This window comes from Sus scrofa, chromosome X (genome assembly GCF_054392235.1).
Source record: "Sus scrofa isolate SSC_HxYL_T2T_F1_AM1 chromosome X, Sscrofa_HxYL_maternal_Yorkshire_Landrace_v2.0, whole genome shotgun sequence".
Classification (NCBI taxonomy): Eukaryota; Metazoa; Chordata; class Mammalia; order Artiodactyla; family Suidae; genus Sus; species Sus scrofa.
Window position 1 is genome coordinate 123,697,600 of NC_139401.1, and position 27,484 is coordinate 123,725,083.

Here is a 27,484-nt window from a genome sequence, read left to right on the forward strand (position 1 = left end):
TGTTCTTTTTTATGGCTGAGTAGTATTCCATTGTGTATATGTACCACATCTTCTTTTTCCATCCCTCTGTCAATGGACATCTAGGTTGTTTCCATGACTTGCCTATTGTGAACAATGTTGCAATGAACACAGGGGTGTATGTATCTTTTTCAAGGTAAGTTTTTTCCACATATATGTCCAAGAGTGGGATTGCTGGATCCTATGGTAGTTCTATGTTTAGTTTGTTGAGGAACCTCCATACTGTTCTCCATAGCGGTTGGATCCATTTACATTCCCACCAACAGTGCAGGAAGGTTCCCTTTTCTCCACACCCTCTCCAGCATTTGTTATTTGTAGACTTATTAATGATGGTGATTCTGACTGGTGTGAGGTGGTACCTCACTGTAGTTTTGATTTACATTTCTCTAATAATTAGTGATGTTGGGCATCTTTTCATGTGCCTACTGGCCATGTGTATATCTTCTTTGGAGAAATATTTATTTAGGTCAGCCCATTTTTCTTTTCTTTTCTTTCTTTCTGCTTTTTAGGGCTGCCTGCGGCATATGGAAGTTCCCAGGCTAGGGGTCGAATTGGAGCTGTAGCCTTGGTCTATGCCACAGCCACAGCAATGCAAATCCAAGCCACATCTGTGACCTACACCACAGCTCACAGCAATGCCAGATCCTGAACCCACTGAGTGAGGTCAGGGACTGAATGTGCATCCTCATGGATCCTAGATGGGTTCATTACCACTGAACCATGGTGGGAACGCCCTGCCCATTTTTCAATTGGGTTGTTTGGTTTTTTTGTTTTTTGGTTGTTGAGCTGCATGAGTTATAAATATACATATTTATATTTATACAGATATAAATCTAAATCCCGAAATTTATATGGAACCATAAAAGACCCAGAATTGTCAAAACAATCCTGAAGAGAAAAAAACAGGCAAGAGGTACAACCCTTCCAGGCTTCAGACATTACTACAATGCTACAATAATCAAAACAGTGTGGTATTGGTACAAAAACAGACATATGGGTCAATGGGACTGAATCGAGAGCCCAGAAATAAACCCAATAGCTATGGTCAAAGCTTCAACAGAGGAGCTTTGACAAAGGAGGCAAGAATATAAAATGGAAAAAGACAGTCTCTTCAGCAAGTGGTGCTGGGAAAACTGGACAACTGCATGAAAATCAATGAAACTAGAACACCACCCCACATCATGCACAAAAATAAACTCAAAATGGCTTAAAGACTTTAATGTAAGACATAATACCATAAAACTCCTAGAAGAGAACATAGGAAACCACAAAAACAAAATGAAAAGACAATCTACAGAATGGAAGAAAATGTTTGCAAATGATACAACCAGGCTTAATCTCCAAAATAGCTTCCTAATTATACTTTGCTTAGGTGGATATTAAAACGTTGTGTATTTTCTGAGCTTCCTTTGATAGGGAGGAAGAACTGGGAAGTTTAAGGCTGAGATGGCCTGGAATTTAAAATTTTCTACATGTACAAACCACAAGTTCCCATGTCTTAACTGCTTCTAATCAATCCTAAGCATAATTGCTCATCAGAATCCATAAAGTAGTTAACATGAACCTTGATTATTTCTACACAGATAGTTGAAAGTTGACTAATGCGTCGGAAGAACAAAATCTACACAGCAGCTGATGCCTCTCCTGAAAGAGCACACAGGAAACCCACACCAGAAACCCGGAGAGCCATCTCCAAGCTCAGGCCCTGTGTAGAGACATCCATTAAAATCTCGAGAATGGCAATAGGTGAGCTACATTTGCATTCTGTATCTCGTCTCACATGAGTCATCCTCAACTACTTTCCCTCGCTCTCCAACATGTAGCATCTAGTAAATGAAGAGACGTATGGCCGTGGATGACCTTAGCCACAGGCAGGAAAATCAACCAGCAACCAGCACATATTTCATTTATTAAAAGACATACTGGCAAACCATCTACAATCCAAATTTGTATCAGAAATAAGGTAGAGCAGATGTGGGAGTGGGGGGGAGGCCCGCACCCGTTCTGTTCTATATTTTCAATGCTTTATGCTTCACCACGTCGTTGCAGCTGAAACTTGAGTTATTTTAAAGTCACGGTGGGGAAGCCCTACAGAAAGCCCCACAGCACCTTCTGTGACTCACCTGTCTCTTTGGTATTCTTTATCATTTGATCCTCTACTAGCCCCACTTACGTTGCTTTTAGCAAGCACCCTCCCCCCACCCCAAGGCTGCTCTTACAAACAGGCAGCTGCTGCAAGGGTGTCTTCTTAAAAGGCTCCATAAATGAATAAGTAAAGACCATGGCTGTTCCAGTGGCCTGTTTTGGCTCCATGATCCACTCCCAGCTGGCAAACTCCCCAGAAAGTAACCACTAGAAGAACAATCTGTTTGACGTGAGGCTCCCTATTCAGCTTAGGAGGAAGCTTCAGCCATCACAATCTCTTGAGGACAATAATGTGAAAGCCCCCCTTTCTTTATTGTTATTATTATTGTCGTTTTGGCCAGGGCCCTCAGGAAGCTCAGTTATTCCAAATTGCTGATTCTGAAATGTTATATTCGATACATGTACAGGCTTTGAAAAGACATAACATTCCTTTGATTCAGTGAAATATCTCATTGAAGATATTTTAGGAGAAAATACTCAGAAAAGCAAGCCATCGAGTTCAGCCGAGAAAAGGAAGTTGTTCCAAGAGAGATTAGCTGCTCATTAATCCTCAACCACTAATCTGAGGTTGCGTGTGTGTGTGTGTGTGTGTGTGTGAGAGAGAGAGAGAGAGAGAGAGAGAGAGAGAGAAGAAATTAATAAAAAAGTAATTGAAGAAAAAAATTTCCACAGATGACTGGCTATAGAACATAGGCTCTAAACTGAGAATGCCTCAGTTTCCCACAGGGTGCCAAGAAAAATTTTATCTCCTTTTTAAAAGCAGTGGCAAGAGGACCCAGGAACAGAGAAAGAGATGAAAACCCTGAACTTCTCTCTACAAATAGCCAACAACGGTCGGGCTCCAAGAAGTCAGGAACCGGTAACTAGTTTGGCTCTGAGAAGTCCAAAGAAACCAAAGTTCTACTTTCTTCCCCGCTGCCTTGGTTCTGCTTAAGTCCTGTGTTTAAATTCAGCTGTTCACTGACCTCAACACTCAAGGATACACTGGGCCCAGCGAGCTCCCTGGAAAGGCCCAGCCAAGATCTCTGTTGGTACGAAAGGGGTTCTCGGTGCCCTAGGGTGTGTTCCCTTGGCCCCTTCCCTCCTTAACCCTTCCAGCCCTGGGGAGTATTCTCTAGGTCAGAGTTTGCAGACATCACCCCAAGGCAAGATCCAGGCTTTACTGAAGCCTAAAATGCCTCCATTCAGAACTAACCTGAAGGGACAAAGCTGGGCTGGGCGGCTGCTTCTCCCTGGTCCTGTGAAGCCGGGGAACCTATGTCCGTTCTCTTTCAAGTAGCATGTTACTATGGCGTTCAGTTCAAGCCAAGGCTCTTATGGTTTCAAATTATTTTTGATCCGACTATGTAATTAAGACAGGTTCACCTCTGTGCATCAACAGCCATTATACTTCATTGCAATTGTTCCTACTTGGCTTGAGGGCATAGTCGGTGAGCAAGACCAGTGCATCTTAAGACAGAGGGCAAATAATTCTGGAAGACTTCAGAAACTCTTAGAATCTATGTATCTACAATGTGCCCTTCTGGCTGGGCCTTGGGAAAGGTCTTAAGCACCTAGCATCCTAGAGTTATTCAGACGTGAATTCCGAGCAAAGGGCCACTATTCAAAGCGGTCCATTCCTGTTTACAAAGACGATGCAGATTATTTTGTGGTAGATGGGTGTTTCAGTATTCTGTAAGTGCTCATTAAATGCAGGCAGTTTAGCTGAGCTGTAATGGCACTTAATTCTGGAAAGTAAAGCAAAAGTGTGTGCCTGACCACTTTTCTCAATAGGCACTAGGATAAAACAGAGCATCAAAAGGTGCTATTTTTAGACAAAACAAGCAATCTACCGTGAAGAAAGAAAAAAAAGCAAGGAGCAATAACACCACTAACTAAAATGAGGGCTGCTACACAACCGGGGACACAACATCATCAGTTTCCCAGGTGATCAAGTACAGAGGAACCCCATTCCAGGTATACAAACGGGGAATCTCCCTCTCATTCTCTCTGTACACCCCCCCGACACACACACGGGAATCCTACTGAGAAGAGGATTAGATGACACATGACAACTTAAAGGCTGGCTATAGGTAGATCATGGGCTATTCTCACTGGCACTCTTTAGCCAGTGTCCTTTTATTTTAACATATATCCTGTCTCTAGAAGTTTCGATAGGGAGTTTTGGTTCTTTGCTTTAATTTAATTCCCTGGCATTTCCACTGTATTTCTTTTCTTTTCTTTTGCTTTTTAGGATGGCAGGTATGGCATATGGAGGTTCCCAAGCTAGGAGTCGAATCAGAGCTACAGCCGCTGGCCTACACCACAGCCACAGCAACGCCAGATCCAAGCCGTGTCTGCAGCCTACACCACAGCTCACGGCAATGCCGGATCCTTAACCCACTGAGCGAGGCCAGGGATCGAACCTGCATCCTCATGGATCCTAGTTGGGTTCGCTACTGCTGAGCCACAATGGGAACTCCCTACACTGTATTTCTTAACCTGACCATCCACATTTTCAAATCAAAATGTTCAAATGCTGAATGACTGCAGTCCAGCCTCCCTAAACTTCCCAAGAAGAGCCTGAGTGCTCATCTCAGGTACCTCATAAACAGCATCAATACAAATCCAGTATCTGAGAGTTTTTTCCCCCAAGTATGATACACGGCCTATTTGCATTTCTGAGAGAAAAAAAAATGTGTTTTTATTGTTAGAATCTAGTCATATTCCATTTTCTGCTAATGAGAAAATTGGTGAGAAAGCTACACGCTCCTAAGCTATGACCTAAAAAATGTGTAGAAAGAGAATATCTGAATAATAAACGTTAGTAAAAAGCACTTAAATTAAGTGGAAAAGTTGGGACATGCCAAAATGTACTAGAATGAAAGTTGGTTGGGAGTTTCCTGGTGGCCTAGTGGTTAAGGATCTGCCATTGTCATTGCTATGGTGTGGGTTCGATCCCTGGCCTGGGAAATTGCATGTGCCATGACTTTGGCAAAACAAAACAAAACAAACCCAAAACAGGACTGGTTTGGAATCAGAAGAGTTGAGTTCAACTTCCAATTCTGCCACTTATTAACTGTGTGTCCTCTGACAAATCACTTGTCTCTCTGAACAGCAGTGTCATCATCTACGATGATGTAATAAACCCTTGGCCATCTAGCAAGGTGGCTGCAGGAATCAAACAAGGAAATGGACACAGAAACACTACACATTTGAAAGTGTTAGACATATAGGGGAGGGGGGTGGACTGGGAGTTTGGGGTTCGTAGATGCAAGCTGTTGCCTTTGGAGTGGATAAGCAATGAGATCCTGCTGCATCACACAGGAACCTCTATCTAGTCACGTGTGATGGAACAGGATGGAGGATAATGTGAGGAAAAGAATGTATATATCCGTGTGTGACCGGGTCACTTTGCTGTACAGTAGAAAATTGACAGAACACTGTAAGTCAACTCCAATGAAGAAAAATTAAAACAATAGTGTTAGGCGCATTATCGAGTACTATTATTATACATAAGTGGGATACATAATTTGTGAGGCAAAACCCGTTATGAACTATTCCACTTCCTCGCACTTTTCCAAGGATGCAAGCGTCCTGATCTAGACATGCAGATTGCATATATTTAGGCATTTAGGTGTTTCACAAAAACAACACTGAAGAAACAGAAAACAACCTCGAAAGACCATTACTGTTCAGCCATTCAAATAATGATACAGACGAATCTTAATATATGAGGGAATCTCTGTGGTAAGAAAAGGTTTCAAATATGATATGTACAGAGAATTATATACATATGTGTATTATATTTAGAAGGAGAGAGAAAGAGAAGAAAGAGAGAGAGAGAGAGAGAAACAAACAGCCACGATAAGGATCTAGAATAGAATGTTTAACATTGGTTGTCTCTGGTTAGGGAGATTTTTTAAATGGATACTTTTTTGTATTTTCCAATTTTTCTACAAGCGCACATTCCATTGATACACAGAAAATTAAAATGCACAAAAGCAGTATTCCTTTAGAGATAGGGTGGGGGAGAGAGAGGGCTGGACAAAGAGCGAGGGGGAGGGAGCAGCCCAATTAGAAGGTTCGAATTCTGTTGCCCCTATGAGAGGTACAAGGACACGTCAACAATGACTGAAGACACTTATCAGGGCTGAACTTCTTACGAGCAGACCAGCGGAATGTTCACGAAGCACTGGACTGGTGGGGTAGACTCCGGTGAAGTGGCTTTGAAATCGACTTCGGATCGACCTTTGCCATGCGGTGGTTGCCTGTGCCCTCTGTGTGGGAAACCCTGCCCTGCGCTCCCTTCAGTAAGCATACAGATAGAGTGCAGACCAGGGTCTCCCAACAGCAGCCGAGTCAACAATCCACGTGAGGTCTCCTCTCTTCGGGTGGGATTCTAGGTGGGCAATGGATGGCGCGCTGAGTCCCCTTTTTCCTTTGGCATTGTCCCGCCGCAGTGACGAGTACAGGCTGATGAGGGCAGACGGCGACCTTGCGGATCTGTGTGCCCCCTGTGATAACGGTCCTTTCGGACTCCATAGAAATCGTATTCAGTCAGTCTCCGCAAAAAGGCAAAATATGACAACACATGACGAGATCCTCAGAGTCTTTCAAGAACTACAGGCGGAAGTGTGCGTGTCGCCATGTGATGGGAATGGCAGGTAATAAGGGCGAACCTTTACTAACCCCGTGTAAATGGCTGTCCTCTCCTTTAACCCTCTTAAGGACCCCCCCAGGAGGTCTATACTCCTATCACCCCCACTTCAGACATGAGGAAACTACGAGACAGAGAGATCAATCCTTTATCCCATATCGCAAACCTTATAAGCAGATGAGCTGGGTTTCTAATCCATGTAGCTGGACCGAGCCCTCCCGCTTAACCACTGCGGGCAACCTGGAGGCAAATATTAAGGATCATTTATTAGTGACGCAGGAGCCTGCTTCAATCCAGGACATCAAACAGCTGTTGCCACAGGGTGAGAAGGAGGGTTATTCGGTCCTAGTTCACAGACAGAGACCGTGACTCCATCGTTGGCAATCTTGAGTCTGAAGAGCCATTAGTAAGAGACGAATGTAGGGTTACGGTAGCCAGCTGGACACACAGCTCAAGAGGCAAGCTGTTTGTGTGTGAACGGTACCCGGAGCCTGGGAATAGATTTAATAATCTGAGACGATGGCAGAAAAGAAGGCTGGAAGCTCAGGGCAGGGAGGGCACTAGCATTTAAGGGCAGACGGAGGAAAGAGAGGACTCTCGGTCGCCCCTGTCCAGTGCTGCAGGAAGGAGCAATAAGGTAAGGACCCAAGGCAACCGTGGGCTTTGTTTGGTGGTCACTGGTGACCTTAGCAACAGGAGTTCAAGGGTAGTAATAAGGGCAGAAGATAAAGTAAAAAGGGTTGAGGAATTAAGTCGATTATAAAAATAGACCAAGTAAAGATAAAGTCGGCTCTGGGCTATCAAGGGAAAGACACAGTTTGAGAGGGAAACAGAATTCCGGGAGTGACTTCTTAGGCTGGGAGTCCTGAAATGGTCTGTATACCAATGGGAAAAAGCTAGGAGTCAAGGTGACATTAAAATACGGATGCGGGAAAGAATAATTGATGGATCTAGGTCTACCAGCTTTGGGAAATGATACGATCAAGGGAAAGATAGAGGGCTTAGCCCTAAAAAGGAAGCAAAGGCCTTCTTTGGGGAGACGGAGGCTGAACTGAATGACCTGTAAGATCCTTCACAGTATTAATACCCTTTGATGAAAGACGACAAAAATCTCAGGGCGACTGCAGTGAGTTTTGGACGACGAGGAAGGAGATGGACACCTACGGACCGAGGCTTGTTCTATCCGGCACAGGACAGGTTAACGTTAAAGGGGTCCAGTCGACTTCAGACAACTACCAACAACCCCTTCGCCTGATGCTAAACCTAGACTTTTTTCAACAAGGAGGTCTCTCTCTCTTTTCCGGTCTTCTTTTAAAAGCTGAGAACGGAATGGGGTACCCCCACAGCAAAGCGACAGGCAAGAGGCGATGTACATGTACCTTAACGAGAATATATTGGCAATGTGTTACTTTAAGAATGTGGATTGGGGCTTCCTCCCCCACCCCTGGCCCCACGCTGCCCTCACTACCTCTAGATTCCTCCTCCTCCTTCTCCCTAAAATACCTTTAGGATTTCTCCTGTGTGCATAACAAATAACAGCATGATGTACATTTCAGCACTTCTTCAAAGAGGTTTCCAGGTGCTGGATACAAGCAGTAGAAGATCTTGCGTTTTTTCCTTTAGATCTAAATAGTCTGAATCTCAGTATTGCTCATGGGAACTGTTTCAAAGGCTGAAGTGTCAGAATCAGAAAGGAAAGAAATGTGTGGGTGGCAAGTTGCTACATGCAAACCTGTCATATTCTTCTTTCATTTTCAGACCTGAATATGCATGGATGTAGAAATTATAGCCTATTCCAAAGTTGTTATTGTCAGCATCAAATATAACAAAAAAATGTCAAGAAGATAAGACTGGTATATTTAAGTGAAAATGTTCAACAGATTTGATCTTTAACTCAAATAGCTCTATCTGTTAATGAGCCCTTTCATTCCCTTTGAATATACTTTAAGAGAAGGTTCCGGGGCAAAGTACAGAGTAAAATCTCCTTGATTCAAATTTCTCTACTTTGAAATTTACAGTAACTTAAAACCAGAATGGGGAGAAACTTATTTTTGTTTAGTGATCCATTTAGACAGGAGTACAAAATAATGACACAGAAGAAGAAACTTTAAAAATACTTGTTAATGAGACTTCAAAAATGCACGCATAACGATGCTCAGCACAGCACTGTTTTATAACAACAATAAAAAAAGCAAACACTCTAACATTCCTCAGTAGAGGACTGGATAAACAAGTTATGGTCCACAGATACAACAGAATATCATCCGCCTTCTTTTCAAATGAGGATGCGGATGTGCATCTACTGACATGAATATGGGCACAAGATCTAAGTGAAAAAAAGCAAGTTACAGAACAGCACATACAGAATTATCACATTTATGCACCATGAAGTACACACATACATTCATCCATAAAGAGGAAAACTGGATAAGACACTGAAATCTCTGAGTGGTGCGTTTGTGGTGATGTTTAACGTCCTTTCAACTTCATATAAAATAAAAAATAGAAGTAAAAAAGTGCCTGTGAACAAACTTTCCTGGAGTCCTCCAAGGAGTTTAATTCACAGGTAAATCATTGAGACATTAATTATACGTCATTTCATTAAATCAGGTCATCTCAGGACCCTTACCAAAAAAGGAATACGCATAGTTTGAGTTAATCGAGGGAACAGGTGTTATTGCAGCTCTTTAAAAAATACTTTATAAGACTGACCCACTTCATAATTCTTTTTTAGCAGTGAGTGGGTTTGTGTGTGTGTGTGTGTGTGTGTGTGTGTGTGTGTGGATTGAATAGCAAGTCTTACAGTTCTTTAGCTGTGGCACACACATACACACACACCCCACCACCACCACCACCACCACCACCAACCACCACCACCATCACTTCCATTATTAATCTACTTCATCATAAAGGATATTAGAAGGTGTTAAAATTGATTACATAACAGTGGAAATAAATGTATACTTAACTCACAGTGTACCCCAGCAAACCGAATCAAGTGAGAAAGGAATCAATGGTTGGACTATGGGAGTTCAATATAAATTAGGCTGAGTGACATCTCCACTTCGCATAGTGGCATACTCTTAAGCAAGAAAATAGCTATATTTGCCAGGTTTTTTTTAAAGAAATAAATCAATCAGCATTTCTACATAATGGAGTAGAATAAAATTATGAATCTTAAAAACACAGTCAATATTTATCAATATATTTTCCGCATGCAGAACTTGGATATTTATCCATCACACTGATTTGCATTTGAGCATCACTCTTGGAAGTTGTTTCAAGCGCGAACTAATTAATCAATTAATTAAATATTTCAATATACATTTATCGAGCACCCACGGTATGCCAGGCACGGTTCACGGCACTGAATAGATCACTGAACAAAATAAAGACCCTGCCCTCAAGGAGCTGACATTCTAGTAGAGGGAGACAATTAAAAAACACATACATATTCATTCATTCAACAGAAACAGTGAACAAAAATAAATCCTGCCTGCAAATAATTTATATTCTAGTATATAAATACAAACAGATAAACATTTTATTCAACAAATATACATTCAACATATTTCATCATGATTTGACCTATTTACATGTGCTATATAAATTATGGACAGTGGGAGATGGAGAATAAGGGAGACAAAGTGCTATTTGAAATTGGGGGAAGCTTCTTTGATAAGGTGATGTTAGAACAGGGACCTGAAGGTAGTGAGAGGGTGAGCAGAGGGGCTATGTGGGGAAGAGAAGCCCAGTCAGCTCGGATCTGGCATGGCTGTGGCGCAGGCCAGTGGCTACAGCTCTGATTTGACCCCTAGCCTGGGAACCTCCATATGCTGAGGGTACAGGTCTTAAAAAAAAAAAAGAAGAAGAAGCAGCAGCAGCAGCAGCAGCAGCAGCAGCCCAGTCCGAAGGAACAGCCAGCACGAAGACTCTAAAGCAGCAGAGGCTTGTCAGGATGTGATTAAGGAACAGCATGGGAGCCAATGTGACTTGAGCATAGTGAGTGAGAAGCCAATGAGTACGAGGAGGGTTGCAGTCAGAGGGCTGGGGGACCATGTCCCAGAGGGCCTGACAGGCCATACTAAGGACTCTGAAGTACCCTGAGGAAGCCATTGGAGGAATCTGAACAGAGGAGTCATTACATGATCTGACTTACGTTTAAAAAGGATGACTGTGTGGGGGAGAAGGTGGGAGACACGGGAGATAAGGAGGAAGACTAACCAAGGGACTGTTGCCAGAATCGAGGTCTGAGAGGGTGGACCTAGAGAGCAGAAATGGAGGAGATGAGAACTGGCTTGGTTCTCACGTTGCTTCTATTTTGAAGGAAAAGCTAAGAGTTGCTGATGCATTGGGTGCATGATGTCAGAAAAGATACAAGATAACTCCAAGGACCTTGACCTAAGCAACTGGAAGGATGCGGTTGCCAGTTATTGAGATGGAGAAGACTGTGAGGTAGAGAAATGCGGGGAAAGGATATGAAGATGTCTCTTTGGACAAGTTATCGGAAGGATGCTAACTAGGCATCACAACAGAGATGTCGAGGAAGCAATCGTAAATAGGATTCTTTTTTTTTTTTAATTTTACGGTCACACCCATGGTATATGGAAGTTCCTGGGCCAGGGATGGAATCTGAGCCACAAGTGTCTTCAGCAACTTCAGATACTTTAACCTACTGCGCCAGGCCAGGGATGCAGCCCACACCTCCGCAGTGACCTGAGCCGCCGCAGCCCAATTCTTGACCCTCTACAACATGGCGGGGACTCCTGACTCTGAATTTTAGATAAGAGGTCCAGGCTGAAGAATCACCCATATATAGATAGTATTTGAAAGCCATCAGAGACTTACATCAAGAGAGTAAATACAGATCGAGAAAAGAAGGTCCCATAACTGAGTCATGAAGCCCAGCAAAGTCTAAAGGTGAAGCAGATATGAAAGAACCAATGGCAACGAGATCCTGCTATACAGCACAGAGAACTATATCTAGTGACTTGCGATGGAGCATGATGGGGGATAATGTGAGAAAAAGAACATATATATATATGATAGACACACACACACATATATGACTGGGTCACTTTGCTGTACAGCAGAAATGGACAGAACATTGTAAATCAACCATAATAGCAAAAATAAAAATCTTATAAAAAAGAAAGAAAGAACGGACAAAGGAAACTTGGAAGGATCAGCCCATGAGGGGGGAGAAAAGCCAAGAAAGGGTGGTGTCCTGGAGGCCAGGTGAAGAAAGTCTTTTCGGGAAGAAGCAGTGGTCAACTGCAACCACCACCACTGTTAGGTCAAATAAGAGGGAGCTCGGAGACTGGACGCTAGCTCTGGGAATGCAGAGGTAACTGGTGATTTTGAAGAGTAACTGGGTGGAACGATGGGTGGAGTGGTGAAAGCCAGACTGGACTAGGTTTAAGGGAGAAGGGGAGAAGGTGAGAGGAAGATGCACATACAGTTCTTTGAGGGCTTGTGCTGTTAACAGAAAACTAATAAATGGGTTGGTAGCTGGTGAGGGATTTAAATGGGAAAAATATGAGTACGTCTGTATGTTGATGGAGGTTAGAGAGGGAAATACGATGACACAGGAAGGCGGGGTGATCACTTCCGGAGTGATCATCTTGAGTAAGAGATACGGGGTTGAATCCAGTGGAAAATGCTAAGGGCTGGCCTTAGACGAGAGCAAGGAAAAGTGACTCAGAGTAACAGGAGGAAAAAGGCAGAATATGAAGACCAGACACAAGTGGGTAAGAGAAGGTGGTGGAGGTACAAGAGAATTTTATTCTATTTTCTCTATGATACAAGAATCTTAGCCTGAAGAAGGGGAGGAGACGGGATTTCAGGAGAAACAATCAAGTAGGTTGGTATAAAAGTAATTCAAGCAGGGAAATTCTAATAATCCTAATACTAATAAGGAGGAGGTGGAGGAAGAGGGCTTTATATATGCTAATATATTTAAATCTCTCGATTCAGTTTTTCTGTTACTACCCCATATCACAGATGAGAAAACAAAGTCAAGTCAGCAATTTCATCTGTGTGTTAGGCTTACTGGGCAGCACTGATGGTCCACTAATGGTCAATATTTAAAGTGAAATCAGCGGGACTGTGTTTTCCTCCGGCAGCACTTGTGCAGATGTTGAATTGGCAAAGACGTGAATTGAACTAGGGTGGAGGTGTTGCCAGCTGATTAGCAATGGGGGGGAGGGAAAGCTGAATTTAATCGATTGCGTATGAAAGGGTAATTATTGTGATGGACTGTGTCACCTAAGCCAGGGAAGGAGATAAGTGAGGATGGGGCCTAGAAGGAACGAACTGTGTAGGCAGAAGGTGATAGTCCAAGAATGGGATGCTTGAAATTGAGATGTGGGTCAAGGTCACTTTCAAGGACAGTCAAACATTCTCCTTAGGAGTGGATGGCTGAGGTAGGATGGACAAGATCACTGGAGAAGTTCAAGGAACTGAGAGGTCAGAGCACCTGAGAATCATCCACATGGATACTGAAGTCATCAAGATGACAGCAGGCGTCACGTGGGAGGGCGTGACAATGATCTAGGACATCAAACTGTTGAGGAGCCATGGATAGCAGTGTTGGAGAGAATGATAAACACAAGAAAGACTCCCCTTATCTCCCTCTTGCAATCCAGGGAACTAAAAAGGGGTGTCCAGTCCAAGGTAAACTAATAGCGGAGAACAAACAATCGGGAGTTCTCACGGTTATAGCTCCGAAGACCAGCTCAAACCCTTGCACTTTCCCAGGTAATCAGTTCACTGTTCCTATCAATTTAGTACATGCCAACTACTGCTGCGATGAGCCTGTTAATTCCAATGGATACTCTCTCAGGCCCTCTTGTCCCAGCGAAGCAAGCTGGACTTCGTATGATGCAAAGCTAGAGCTCAGGTGTGGCGACAGCTCCAATCAGAAATGGTGTTAGATATACATATTTTTCAAAAGCCCTAGTCACCTAGTCCAACGAATGCGATTTGCTCTACTCAAGGCAGAGGATAAATGAAATCTAAATCTTTCTTAAATTTGAACCACTCATGATATGGTTATGAAAATCTCGAGAAATTCTAGTAGTCACCTATGTTTTAAACAACACTGTATACCACATGCAACAATCATTCTATGAAAGAAAAATTCTTATGATTTTTATACCTATCTTATTATTTAATTATTTTCACATTGAGGCCATTCTGACCATCCCATCTGCATCTTAGTGATAATATCACATATTCAATCAACAAACCAAAGGAAGTGAAAGACTGTCTAAAGGAACACTGTTTTGCTTTTTTGTCCTCTATAAAGGTAACATGATAAAATTAATTTTAGAAACTTTCACTAAGGCATAAAAATAAAAATAAGAATACGATTCTACTCTGCAGTAATAACCATTTTGAATCTCTTGGGGTATGTGCTCCTTTTCTAGGGAATAAGAGCCAAGAGATGGGGCCTGAGTTCTCTGAAAGGTTTTAGTTTTGTTCTTGTACCCTCTCAATCTTTGCCATTTTGTGGAAATTCAGGCTCCTGTTAATTCTGGAGAAAAGACCCACTAGTTGTGAAGGCATCGTTACTATTAAATAAAGGTTTTGCTCTAGATGAGAAATATTTGTTTTGAATGAATAGAAACGTCTTCAATCTGTAGCAGAATGGCTGAGTACAGATACTGGGGGGTGGCTGAAGATCAGAGGCAGCCAAAAAAATCATAAAGAAAAAGCTGAAAATCCCATACTTCAGTGAACCTGCAGCTACTCGGTGCTTAAAAGATCTGTTAGCCCAACAGCCTGAGAAAACAGGGTGAGTAGGAACGGGCACAGGCGAGGTTCATGCGGACATTCTAGGTGCAAAAGCAGGTTAAAAGATGGATGGGTTTGATGCACTTGGAAAACCCGATTAAATGTCTAGTAATGATTTATCTCCACGAACACATGCTTTCTTCCCCAGTATATACACATCACTGAATTCAGAAAGACTTGACTGAACCCTCAGTCTCCCTGTCTACAAAAAATAAATAAATAATAATAAAAAAGAAGGGTTGGCTGTAAAGGGACAAAACGGCATTTGAGCTGAATCTGAGTAGATCATCTTCGTGGAGACTGCCGTGATTTCCTTACAAGGAATTCACAAAATTATGGACTCCTACCCATACATCAGCCAATCAGAAATTTACGAGGTTGGGAATATGATTAACATTGCAAATCGCTCTTGCTTCAACTCGAGTTGATTCTTTCCCAGAGAGCTTTTCATAGTTCACTATATCATGCACGGCCTGGTGGAGTCATGCATTGACAGAGCGTCTCTGCAAAGCAGAAGAGCAGAGCTGCTGATGAGCTACAGGCTGATATCTTAGGAAATAAAGCAGTGTTCCAGATAAATGAGCCTATGCAATGGATGACTAAGCTGTTACATTCAGTCATGTCAATTTTTCTGTTAGTATCTTTCATGTGCTTTTTGCGCCTTTTGATAAATGGCATACACCATTCACACCTATATTGGGTCCAAATCAAAGCCAGAAAGAGGAGAGCTCTGACTCTGAGACTATCACAGTGCCCTATTTGTGCTCAATTATGACTGGATCGTGTTTTTACGGACAGATAAGAGAGTCATGGAAATTCTGGGCTCTGAAATGATCCCAGACTTACATAACATCAACTTGCATGAGCGTAGTGGTTTTCGGTTTTTTCCACTGATATTCTTCAGTTCATTTAACTTAGAAGAGCTTTCAGCCTATAATGAACAAAGTACACTCAACCAAGTAAAGCAGGATAACAAAGCACCCACAGAGATGGTTTTCTTTAAGAAAATGTTTCATAAAAAAAAAAAAACAACAACTCTTAAAAATGATTGCTTTTTCCCAAGCTGCACTTGTAAGCTAAAATTCAGTTTTGGATGCTACAATTCCATAAGCCTCATGAAAAGTTTCCAAAACTTTGGTGACACGGAAGGATGCCCTAGGTCCAATGTTCATTCAACCGGAGTGATGGGGATGCAAACACTGACTGAGCATCTCTGTATGTGTCGGACAATTCACATAACCCACCGTCATGGGCCCCAGAAATATGTAATACCCCACTTTTGAGATGAGCAATCTGATGGTCAGAAATATAAGGTAAATTGCTGAGGGTCAACACAGCGGGCGAGTGACAGTGGAGGATTTCCATGCTTGTGATGTAAAGCCTGACTGCATCTCAGGCGTGGGCTCTCCTATTCCCTTATTTTCGGGGACCCTATGAACATGGAAAATAAAGATGTCTGTGGCTACCGCGGTAATCCCTTCCCCTACCTCCCTGTAGATGTACCATGAGATAAAAACCGTCAAGCATTGCCATGTCCAAGGAATATTTACAGTGTCCCCAAGGATCGTACCCCAGAGGTGGGCTGTCTCCCCAGGACAGAAAGAAAACCCTCACCAGTGGAAAGCTCCATCATGAACTCTTCAGCACAGTCCTCCAAGCTAAATGTACTCAGAATCCTCAGAGTTCCCATCAGAATGATATACGTCTCCATCTTCAAATACATTTTCAAAGAAGGAACCTAAGAACATTGTTCTTACTGTGTTTCTCTAAAATGAAATAATCTGTGCAGAAATAGGAATTTTATGACAGATTCTAGGTCTACCAAGAGTTATCTTTAATTTCACTGCCATGTAGAGAGCGATGAAAGGCGCCTGTAAACTATGAAACAGCTTTTCCTGGCTCATTTATGAGGGACAAAGACAGAACTCCTTGGGTTTAATTTCCAGAAATCCCAAATGCCAGCATTTTGGAGTCTCGATGAAATTAAATCTAAAGGAATTGATAAGCAAAACTAAGTCAAACCTGGCACCTTAGCCCCTCCTCTCCCTTCAGACCAAAGCTTGGATGTTTTAGCTGCTAACAATTCTTCCGAAGAAATCTCAAGCATGTTTTCTTGCCAGAAAAAAATCATACAAATTCTAGGGAAACATGACTTGATAAATTCATAGAAGAGAGAAAAACTCCCGCGAAGACATCAGAAGCTGGCTGATATTTTATAGCAACATTAATGAAATCTGTTATCATAATATATAAGTAGGGTAACTTTGGAGGTAAATTGGTTTCACTTTAACCTCTGATTATACATTTGTTAAATCTTGCATATTCACTTCTGCCCAGAGTTCCCTTTTGATAAATATCAACTTTTCAAATACTGTTTGACTGGGTTGGGAATGAAACTATAGAATGGATAATTACCATCTGAGAGAGTAAAGCCTTTAACCACCGCAATTACCCACATTAATTCAAATTGCATGAAAAGAGAAATAACACATGTTTGGAAGACTGCACTATGGGGGAAACTAAACAAACCAGCACAAAGAAAAACCTGATATTAGCAGAGGAAAGAAAGCACGCATTTTCTCCTGCTGATGGCGTAATGAGATCCAAGCTTCAAGTCCACTTGATTTGTTTCCTGGGTCATTACCAGTGGGCAAGAATTACAGACGAAGCAAGTGAGCCTTCATTAGATGATGAAATAACTGAGTGCGCCGTAACAGCCTATTTCTAAGCCCAAATGAGAATTTTTCTCAGTTTAGAAATATCTAGCTATGTACCTTACCATTTTCAAAAGCTGTCTACCTCCCTCTACACAGAGCAAATTGCCATCTTTTGACACTATTCACACATTTATTTATGATATGAGTCACAGACCATGGAAATGTGACATTTTCCACAGTTTGGCGGGATGAAGAGCAGGGCCATTAAGCAGAGGCAATTAGAAGACACAACAGTCATCCTTTATTGGTCAAGGCCAATTATGTCCCCAGTGGAATCCTAATGCTACTTTTATATAAATAAACCAGATAATCAAAGGCAGAGAAAAAGAAAAAAAAATGTCATGAAAGATTCATTAGAAACCAATGACAACTGTTTTGATCACGAGTAGAAAGTAATTGTTCCTTTCCCCAGGTACAACCCATCCATTTCAAAGACGGTCCCCGGCCAACCAGTACTGAGGAGCACTCATTAGCTCTGCACTCTACTCAACCCCACTGCTGTGGATTTTATGAAAAATTTAATGATGGATGCGACGTTGAGGTATTTATGGCTTGCAAAATCGATTCTAGGGGTCGCAGGGATCAAATGTAATATTCTCATTAGTACAAGGAAGGGAGCTGCTTGAGTTCATACGTCCATTTGAACAGGGCTTAGAAGCCGTGTTCCCAGCTTTCTAGTTCAGCAGGCCCACCATGTGACGCGACGCCCTGGGTAATCACGATATGACTACCTGGTCAATCAGTGTTTCTCATGATGGACACAATGATGAATCAAGCTGCCTTTTTTTTTTTTTTTTTTTTGTCTTTTTGCCATTTCTTGGGCCGCTCCTTCGGCATGTGGAGGTTCCCAGGCTAGGGGTCTAATCTGAGCTGTAGCTGCCAGCCTATGCCAGAGCCACAGCAACGCAGGATCCGAGCTGTGCCTGCAACCTACACCACAGCTCACGGCAACGCCCGGATGGTTAACCCACTGAGCAAGGCCAAGGACCGAACCCGCAACCTCATGGTTCCTAGTTGGATTTGTTAACCACTGCGCCACGATGGGAACTCCCAAGCTGCCTTTTATTCCACCACGATTTTGGAAAGGTGACAGAGAGGTGGTAAACATGTTAGCCTCCATGAGGAAGAGAAGAGATGTTTGCACACCACACACATGGAAACACACGAGTAGTGCAGCTCTCCAAATGGTTCCTTACTAAACCGGGTCATTCTTGATTCGGTCATCTCTTGTTACATAAATGGAAGCAATCCTTTCTTTTCTCCCAATCTTTGGCTTCTTACATAGTGAAACGTTCTTCTATCATCTAGTTATTAACTATGAGTAGAGTATCCACCAGATATCTAGCAATGAATTTGGTATGGTGGGAAAAAAGAATGAGAGGGCACTGTTTCTAGTCACAAATAGCTTAAAATATGGATGGGGGATGCCCGATTTACACACAAGAAACATCTGGGGAATAAAAGAGGCACATGCAAATATGACACCTGTTCTGCTCCAAAGACAAACCACAATGTGAGGCCCTGTGATGCTTATACAGGCTTTTATGAGGTTGTAACGTTACAATGAAATAGTCTGATAGTAGCAGATACTTCTTTCATCTCTGCGTTTACAGTTGGCTTAATGAAGCCCAACAGAGTATGGCCTTAAGGACGTGTAATCCAGCTTTTTTATCAGGGGACTTTTGCTAAATAAAAACGTGAAGGCTCTAATGTGAGCAAATCAGGGGAGAAGGGAATGACTGTCGACAAAACGAACAATAAAGCATCAACAAATGAGGCAGTCTATCCTATTTGAATTCAGAATGTCACCCGAAGGGAAAAGGAACTACTAGGTATTTTTATAAAAGAAAATTTCAATTAAAGGCAAAAATTAAAATTGAGTTGGCAAGGAAGCTTCTTTTACCAACCACAAAGAGATACAATAAAACCGTCTGGAGGAACAATTTTTCCTTGAATTAAGTGGGATGGCCTCAGAAGGTACATAATTGCTTTGGGAACTACTGTCGGTATCCTAACAGCAAGGAAACCGGTCTATAACCTTTGGACAATACATGAATCTGCCACAAGATCCCACTGGAGGTGGTGATGATGGAATTCTGCAAAAGACTGAGATGCATGAAACAAGTAAGGAGAAGTTCGGGTATCTTACAAGAAAGCCACTTAATGTTTCTTGGTCAACAGGGACTCACCTATCGACTTTGCATACATACCTACAACTTCTGGAATGATGAATTCTTTCAGTGTGACTGTAGGCCATAATGATAACAAAAAAAAAAAATTCTCAAAACTACCATGAGGTACCACCTCACACCAGTCAGAATCACCATCATTAAGAAGTCCCCAAACAAATGCTGGAGAGGGTGTGGAGAAAAGGCAACCCTCCTGCACTGTTGGTGAGAATGTAAATTGGTACGACCACTATGGAGATCAGTATGGTGGTACCTTAGAAATCTAGCCATAGAACTACCATATGACCCAGCAATCCCACTCTTGAGCATCTATCCGGACAAAACTTTCCTTGAAAAAGACACCTGCGCCCGCATGTTCATTGCAGCACTATTCACAATAACCAAGACATGGAACAACCTAAATGTCCATCGACAGATGATTGGATTAAGAAGATGTGGTATATACGCACAATGGAATACGCCTCAGCCATAAAAAAGAACGACATAATGCCACTGGCAGCAACATGCATGGAACTGGAGACTCTCATCCTAAGTGAAGCAAGTCAGAAAGAGGAAGACAAATACTATATGATATATCACTTCTATCTGGAATCTAATATTCGGCGCAAACGAACCTTTGCACGGAAAAGAAACTCATGGACATGGAGAACAGACTTGTGGTTGCCCAGGGGGAAGGGGAGAGAGTGGGATGGACTGGGAGTTTGGGGTTAATAGATGCAGATTATTGCCTTTGGAGCGGATAAGCAATGGGATCCTGCTGTACAGCACTGGGAACTATATCTAGTCACTTATGATGGAGCATGATAATGGGAGAAAAAGAATGTCTACATGTATGTGTAACTAGGTTACCTTGCTGTACAGTAGAAAATTGACAGAACACTAAACCAGCTATAATGGAAAAAATAAAAATCATTATAAACAAAGAAACGAGATTAAAAAATTGTCATGGACAAAAGGATGAATTTCATGTTACTATTTGCTTATCTGTTGTCACAAAATACACCTGTTTTGACTTTGCATTTAATTTAGCAGTACAACATAGTCATCCCAATACAAGTTTTTCCTGATCGTTTGTTAAATTTACATACTGTGACATAAGCAATGAGGCTAGGAAAGAATAAATCACAATAGTTGATATTATGAATTTTGATGTGATTATTACACTGGGTGGTCTAATTCTACCCTTAGAATCCTAGAGACAGAAAAAACTTAGAATAAAAAATGCCTTTCAGGAGTTCCCGTCGTGGCGCAGTGGTTAACGAATCCGACTAGGAACCATGAGGTTGCGGGTTCGGTCCCTGCCCTTGCTCAGTGGGTTAACGATCCGGCCTTGCCGTGAGCTGTGATGTAGGTTGCAGACGCGGCTCGGATCCCGCGTTGCTGTGGCTCTGGCGTAGGCCGGTGGCTACAGCTCCGATTCAACCCCTAGCCTGGGAACCTCCATATGCCGCGGGGGCGGCCCAAGAAATGGCAACAACAACAACAACAACAAAAAGACAAAAGACAAAAAAAAAAAAATGCCTTTCATAGCAAAGTTTCCTTCACACGACACAACCTAAACTCGCTCAAATAGGATCTTCCTTTCCAGAAAGACTACATTTATATCAAGGGTCTCCCGTGAACTTTTGAATCGTCATGGATTCTGGCACAGCAGCTCTGCAAGTGGCTTCCCGAAGGACTAATTTCCTCAATATATTGAATGAAACACTGGTTCAGGAGGAAACGGTAACAGGTTTGATGGCAATAACAACAACGAATACAGGTTTAACAAAAACTCATAAAAGAGACAAATATTCTCTATTACTGCTGTACTTAGATAACTAACTCCCTGTGAAAATGTTATTGTTTATTAATGTCTTATTGCTAACTTTGAAGAACAAAGTTTAGCCTTAGATTCTAAGAGAAGATATATTGTTCATGCAAAAGTGACACTGGTTGGCCTGGATCTTTCCCTAATGCTCCAACAAAGGGTGGAAAATGCAGTGCAGCCACTCAATTGGGTGAAGCCATATGCTAAGTTATAACCTATGAAACAGTCATTGATTCATTAGGAAGGGAAATGCTGGTAACACTCAGAAAAAAGCAAGTGTTATTGTGCTTATAAAAGTGAGATGGGAACACGAGGAACAATTTGTGAAGTAATTAACTAATGTGCCAGAAATGAGCAACTTGCTGGTGATACTTTCCAGGTTTTTTTCGCAGTGGGCCCTACTTTCATACGAAGTTGGAGATCCCTCGGGTTGAAGAGTGCTGAGCTATCTGAAAATCAGGATTTAGCTTCTAACAGAGGCTCTTTACTCTGTCATTCGGTGGGTTGAGAGATCTCGGTACAAACCACAGTGAGGTAGAATTTCTTGGGTTACTGAATTTTGGATCTGGTGACATCTGCATAATGCAAGCTAAGAAAATTACATCATATTAAAGGAATGGCTCGACGACACTGTGTGAATGACATGTATGCTTAAGGATCAGGCAGCTATACAAAGAAAAAGGCAGAATGTATGTTTGTAAAAAACCTCTCAAAGGTTGACTTAGGTCACCATTCAACAATACTACAGGAAATAACAATAATAATACTCAATTAAGCGTGGGTGGTTAAAGCGAAGTGAACACCCAACCCAACTAACCGTCCATCTTCTTTGGGCCTGTTTTTTCACATCAGCATTTGGTCAGTACGAGAACCTATCACAGCACCAATCAAATCTCATTAGGGTTCCAATTTTTAAACTCAGGGAGTTGACAGTTATTCAGACAAAAATGCCAAGGACTTCCCTCTCCCCAATGGCTGCTTGACCGTATAAAAGATGATTGTGGAGATGCTTCCCTATTCACCATAAAACAAAACAAAACAAAACAAAACACTGTGTCAAATACTCTGCCAGAAAATTCTGAGTAAAATAGCAGGAAAACTTGGCCTTTAGGTATGTGATCACACTGCTGAAAACCTGTTTGCAGAGCTACTTGGATGAATATTAGCACACATTGGGGAAAAAAGCAATGATGGTAAACTTATGTGAAAACAGCTACCATCTAATGCCTCTCCTGACTCACTGAATTTCTGCCATTTAACGGCATATGCTGACCACTAAGGTGGAGACAGTGATCGTGATGCCTGGGCCAGGGGTTCCTGCACGGCTGACCCCTGAGGACAGAGCCTCGGGCTTACAGCCTCGTCGGAATTCCAGAGCGGGCGAATACACTTGTGGAAGGAATAGCTTTCTCTTTCGTTTCGCTTCCCTGAAATTGCCAAGACTGAGGTGTCCTGACTATCAGAGAAAGGTTCCGAACTAAACCTAGTCCAGAACTGCTTCCGAAACATCTGGAATTCTTCTATTTCTTTTACTATTATTACTCCTCGCCTGCTTGCTTGCATCTCTTGAGTGTTTTGACGGTAGACAGTAACAAAAACAACAGTACCATCCAGCCGGCTGGTGGCAAAACGCCTGCCTCTCTATGTCCCCATGAAGGAGCAAAAGCTGGGAGGGGCAGACCCCTTATCTCTCGGACGGCAAGAACCAGGAGTGTGTCCATGCAAAGAGCTGAACAGCACCAGAATGTGTGACACTGAAAACCACAAAAACCAGATCCCTCCAGCCCCGGATGGGAAAATCCACTCATCTCACCAAGGCTTGAGAGGCTCAAGACAGATGCCGTCGAGGGGTGGCGGATGAAAGGATGAATTATGAAGAGGAAAAAAAACCTCCCCTCGGAATCCGGAGAGGAGATACACCAAAGGATTTCCAAACCCCAGGTGCTCTGCAGGCCGTCAGTGTGGACAGAAATCAGTTCAAGGTCCAGAGCAAAGAAAAGCACTGAGAAACCACCCATCACGCTTCTGTGGACCTTTTTTCTCAAGGTTAATTACGGGTTTGAATGAAGTCTCATGCCTCGATCAAAGACACTAGCAGTTAAACTGTTGCCTGAGCCTATTACCCATGCGAAAGTTAGGAATGGTTAGATTCAGATACCCTTGTGTGACACACAAATGCTTTGATTTGCTGACAGCCCTGACTGTAAGCAGAACTGCTTTGTCTGTGCAAAAACCTCTCCTTCAGAATAGAGGAGTATGAAGAAACACAGTGAGTTGGGCTAGGGAGCTTCCCTTGCTGGTAAGGATATTAGGAATAGAAATATAACAAATGGCTTTAATAACTGCTTTTATTTATTTATTTATTTTGCTTTTCAGGGCCGCACCTGCAGCACATGGAAGCTCCCAGGCTAGGGGTTGGAGCTACAGTTGCCTGCCTATGTCATAGTCACAGCAATGCCAGATCCGAGCCACGTCTGCATCCTACACCACAGCTCACAGCAACGCCCGATCCTTAACCCACTGAGCAAGGCCAGGGATCGAACCCAAATCCTCATGGATACTAGTTGGGTTCGTTTCCGCTGAACCACAACCAGAACTCCAAGAAATGTGCTTTCTATCCACTTGCTGTCTCTAGTGTTAAATGCCTAACGAACCAGCCATCTCATCAGAGAAGTGGTACAGAGAATGGGGATTGCAGAGCAAGAAGAGGGGTGGGGTCAAAACCTGCTCCATTTCCTCATCAGTCATGAAAGTCACTGGTAGGAAAGGAATTCCATTCTGGAGAACTGCGCACTCGGTATCTCCCCAAAGGTCAGGCATTAGGACATCTTGCATATCGTGGCTCCAAGAAGCTGTGTCTCTCTGTGTCAGCGTTGTTTCTCTTTGCTGGGCCTATGCAGCATGAAATTACAGAGAAACGGAGGGAACGATGTTCCTGTGTCATTGTCCAAACATGTGAGGTGGCCTTTGACATAGCTTAAAGCTTGGGTTGCTTGCATCGACTGTAATCCATCTGTGTTACACAACTGGGAGACGATTTTTTTTTTTTTAAGAGTTGCACGTTTCTAAAACTTCTAAAGCACTTCAACTGACATCTTTCCTCGAGGTACTTGAAAACCATTTTTCCACTGCATTCAGTTCTCCCTTCCTATGACATATAAACATGCTCTTAATATGATCTGCTCAGGACTGTGGTGCAAACATCCAATAGTTACTGCAACTGGTAAATTTCCATAACGATGCACCCGCACCCACCCCCTTCCCCAAGGACATTCAAATTGCTTCCCTATATGGAATTTTCTTACAGTGCGTTCTAGACTAAACACAGGATTGCCAGGCTGCTGAAGTTGAGGAGATACAGTTTATGCCGAACCTTCCAGAAGTGGATCAGCTATTCACAATTGGGGCTCTGAGCTTAAGGCGAACCTCCGTCTGAGCACTGTCAGCTCCAGCCATTGTCAGTAGAGACAAGTGCAGTCACTCGGCTGCCTAGTACCTTGTGGATGGTCCACAGATACCTGGTTGCTGATTGGCTGATAAAACTCCTGTATCATTTCAGGCCCAGATGGGTGACTGGGCTTTCTGAGACGGGAAGAATGGAGGGAGTTTTCACAAAATCTATACCTGAAAGGTTATGATACAGATAGAAGCACTCAGCTTTGGATCTCTCCTCAGTGCAAAGTGTCCACAGAGAGGCTCTTTCCTTAACACTTGTATTACAGTAAATCACTGCTGGGATATGGGCACGAACCAGGGAGAACTGCACGCAACATTTTTGAGAATTCTTTCATCAGACCAACAACCAAATACTCGTGTTGTTGTAGCCTTGCCGATTTTGTGGCCAGATTGTAGCAGTGGATGTGCTATGCACAGGATTTTTTTTTATTATACTATGTGCTATAGACAATGAAGTTTGACCTGTTAGCGTCTCGTTTCTGAAAGTTCTCGATGTCTCTCTGTCGGTTATGACGGTCCGAAGGGAGGATTCCTTCCCTCTCTCAAGCGGGTTTCATCCTCTGTATTATTACAGCCCACGTTCTAACACCTCGAAGTCGTTATTTACATTTGAGTTTTCCAAATCTCTATTACGGTATTTTGCTTGTGTAAAATGGGCCATCATCTCTAACTTTTGGCTACTCCTGTTTTATGTGGAGCCGGAATTCCTATACCCACGGGAGGCCCTTGTGGAAGGGGATGATATAAATCATGACTACTGGCTATAGGGAGAATCTTTCCAAGAAATCAATTGAGGCTTCTCCAGTACTCCTGCTTCCAGGACTGTCAAAAGCAGTTAGCATCAGTGCATCGGATGAATAACTTAATCAGAATTTTAGCACAGATGTGTTATCTATTTTCACATTCAGCCTGGGCAAAACATATTAACTGTATTAGTCAGGGGCTTGCCAGTTATTAACCTTGCTTACAGCTCTTATAATGACGAGAGAAAATGCTTTCATTTAAAGGTTCCCTGTTTAGAACTCACGATTCCCTTTAAGCAGTGTACTGTTGAAATGAGTGCTTTCGCCTTCAATTTCTTTCCTCCTGTCTCAGTAATTCGCTTTCTTATGTAATCTTAAAATATTAACACGAGAGGATGCATGAAAGGTTATAATTGGGCCCTTTAACCTATTTTAAATATTCTAAAGACTTGACAGACACAATGTGATTTTTGCCTTTACTTTTTAATTATATGCATTTTATTAATTATTTTAATAAGTAATTATTTAAAAGGCAAGTACCGCTGCACATCGCCCTGTGACTAAGAGGGGGGTGGAGAAAAATAAAACCAGTTATTACTCAGTAAGTATAGGATTTGGTAGCTGAACTATTTTAAAATATAACTTCCGTGGGAAAAAGGATAATATGAAAAAAGGTCTTAATGGGCTCTGTTTTTTTTCTATCACATTGTGGATTAAAATTGTACAAACGAGAAGGCAGGGACTGAAAACAGTGTCTGCACCAAGACGTGAGCTTCACTGGACAATTAAATATAATACGGCTGAAAAGTCTCGCTAGCTATTTTATAAAGCTATTAAGCATTGTCAAAAATGTCCCTAGAGCAATCTCTCAAGGTACTACATGTTCCATGTAGGGTATGTGCAGAATTATTCTAGGAATTCCGAAATAACCTATCCTGTCAATGGCAACAGAGCAGTGAGCAGAAGATGGATTTCTCCCATTCGTCTTCAGTGCATGTGTGTTGATGTGTGTGTGTGTGTGTGTGTGTGTGTGTGTGTGTGTGTGTGTGCGCGCGCGCGCGCATGACATGAGCATTAGCTCCTTACATCTAGTGTTACTCGCTGAAATTCTTGTTATTCTTGCCAATTATTTTATTCTTTAGCTCCAAGAGACTGGCTTTTTTCCTACAAATATGAATTTAGCTTCTGAGTTGAAGCCATGACACACTCTTTTAAATATGTGCCCCATGACCTCTCATTTGAATTATTTTTCCTCAAAAACAGAATACAGAGCCAATCTTACTCTATTTAGCTACAGCTACCATTGTCTTCTTGGTTTCTGAGAAAGGACCATCCTCGGTCATTCTTCTACCTATGAAACTAAGAGCTTCACCCCAAATAATTTCCCAGTTGGGGCTTTCTTTTTTTTTTTTTTTTTCTTTTTTCTTTTTTTTTTTTTTTACAGAGACCATAAAGAGAAGGCCTTTGATATTGAAGGCACAACCAACCAGAGCCACCTAATTTCACCTTCAAATAATGCCAAGCTAGATTTTCTTTCACATTTGAATGAAACTCCCATTGACTGCAAAGAGAACTAAACATGAAATAATCTGTGACTTGGGAAATGTACGTTGTGTTTGAAAATTATGCTGATTCACTGGTATTCAGAAGGAATCTCTAGGATGAATACAGCAACTTTGGTCTATTTTTCAATACAATAAATTTAATGACCTCTAATTTAATAGCACCAATACAACAACTGAAAGCCTTTTTAAAACATAAAGTTTGGCTCCTTGAACTAGCAGAGCCACTCATGAGCAAATAAAATATGCTTGCTTTCTCTGCTTTTCTTCCTGTAAAATATTTCCATTGTCTATGTTTTCCATTTTTAGTGGTACCCCTCAGAAATACGGGTGTGTGTGTCCAATGACCCTTGCAATCCATTAGGCTGAACTGAAAACACCCACCAAAAATGTTTCATCCCATAGCCA

The 27,484-nt window shown here is 42.2% G+C and overlaps 1 protein-coding gene and 1 non-coding gene across 9 annotated transcripts in view; both read right to left on the reverse strand.

Moving 5' to 3' along the window:
* Nucleotides 1–27,484, reverse strand: part of FGF13 (fibroblast growth factor 13) — a 495,908-nt gene that overhangs the window by 28,676 nt on the left and 439,748 nt on the right. The gene's annotated exons all lie outside the window — the stretch shown is intronic.
* On the reverse strand, nucleotides 6,418–6,497 carry MIR504 (microRNA mir-504). The gene has a single exon (NR_038561.1). It is a non-coding gene; the product is annotated as a microRNA mir-504 (primary transcript).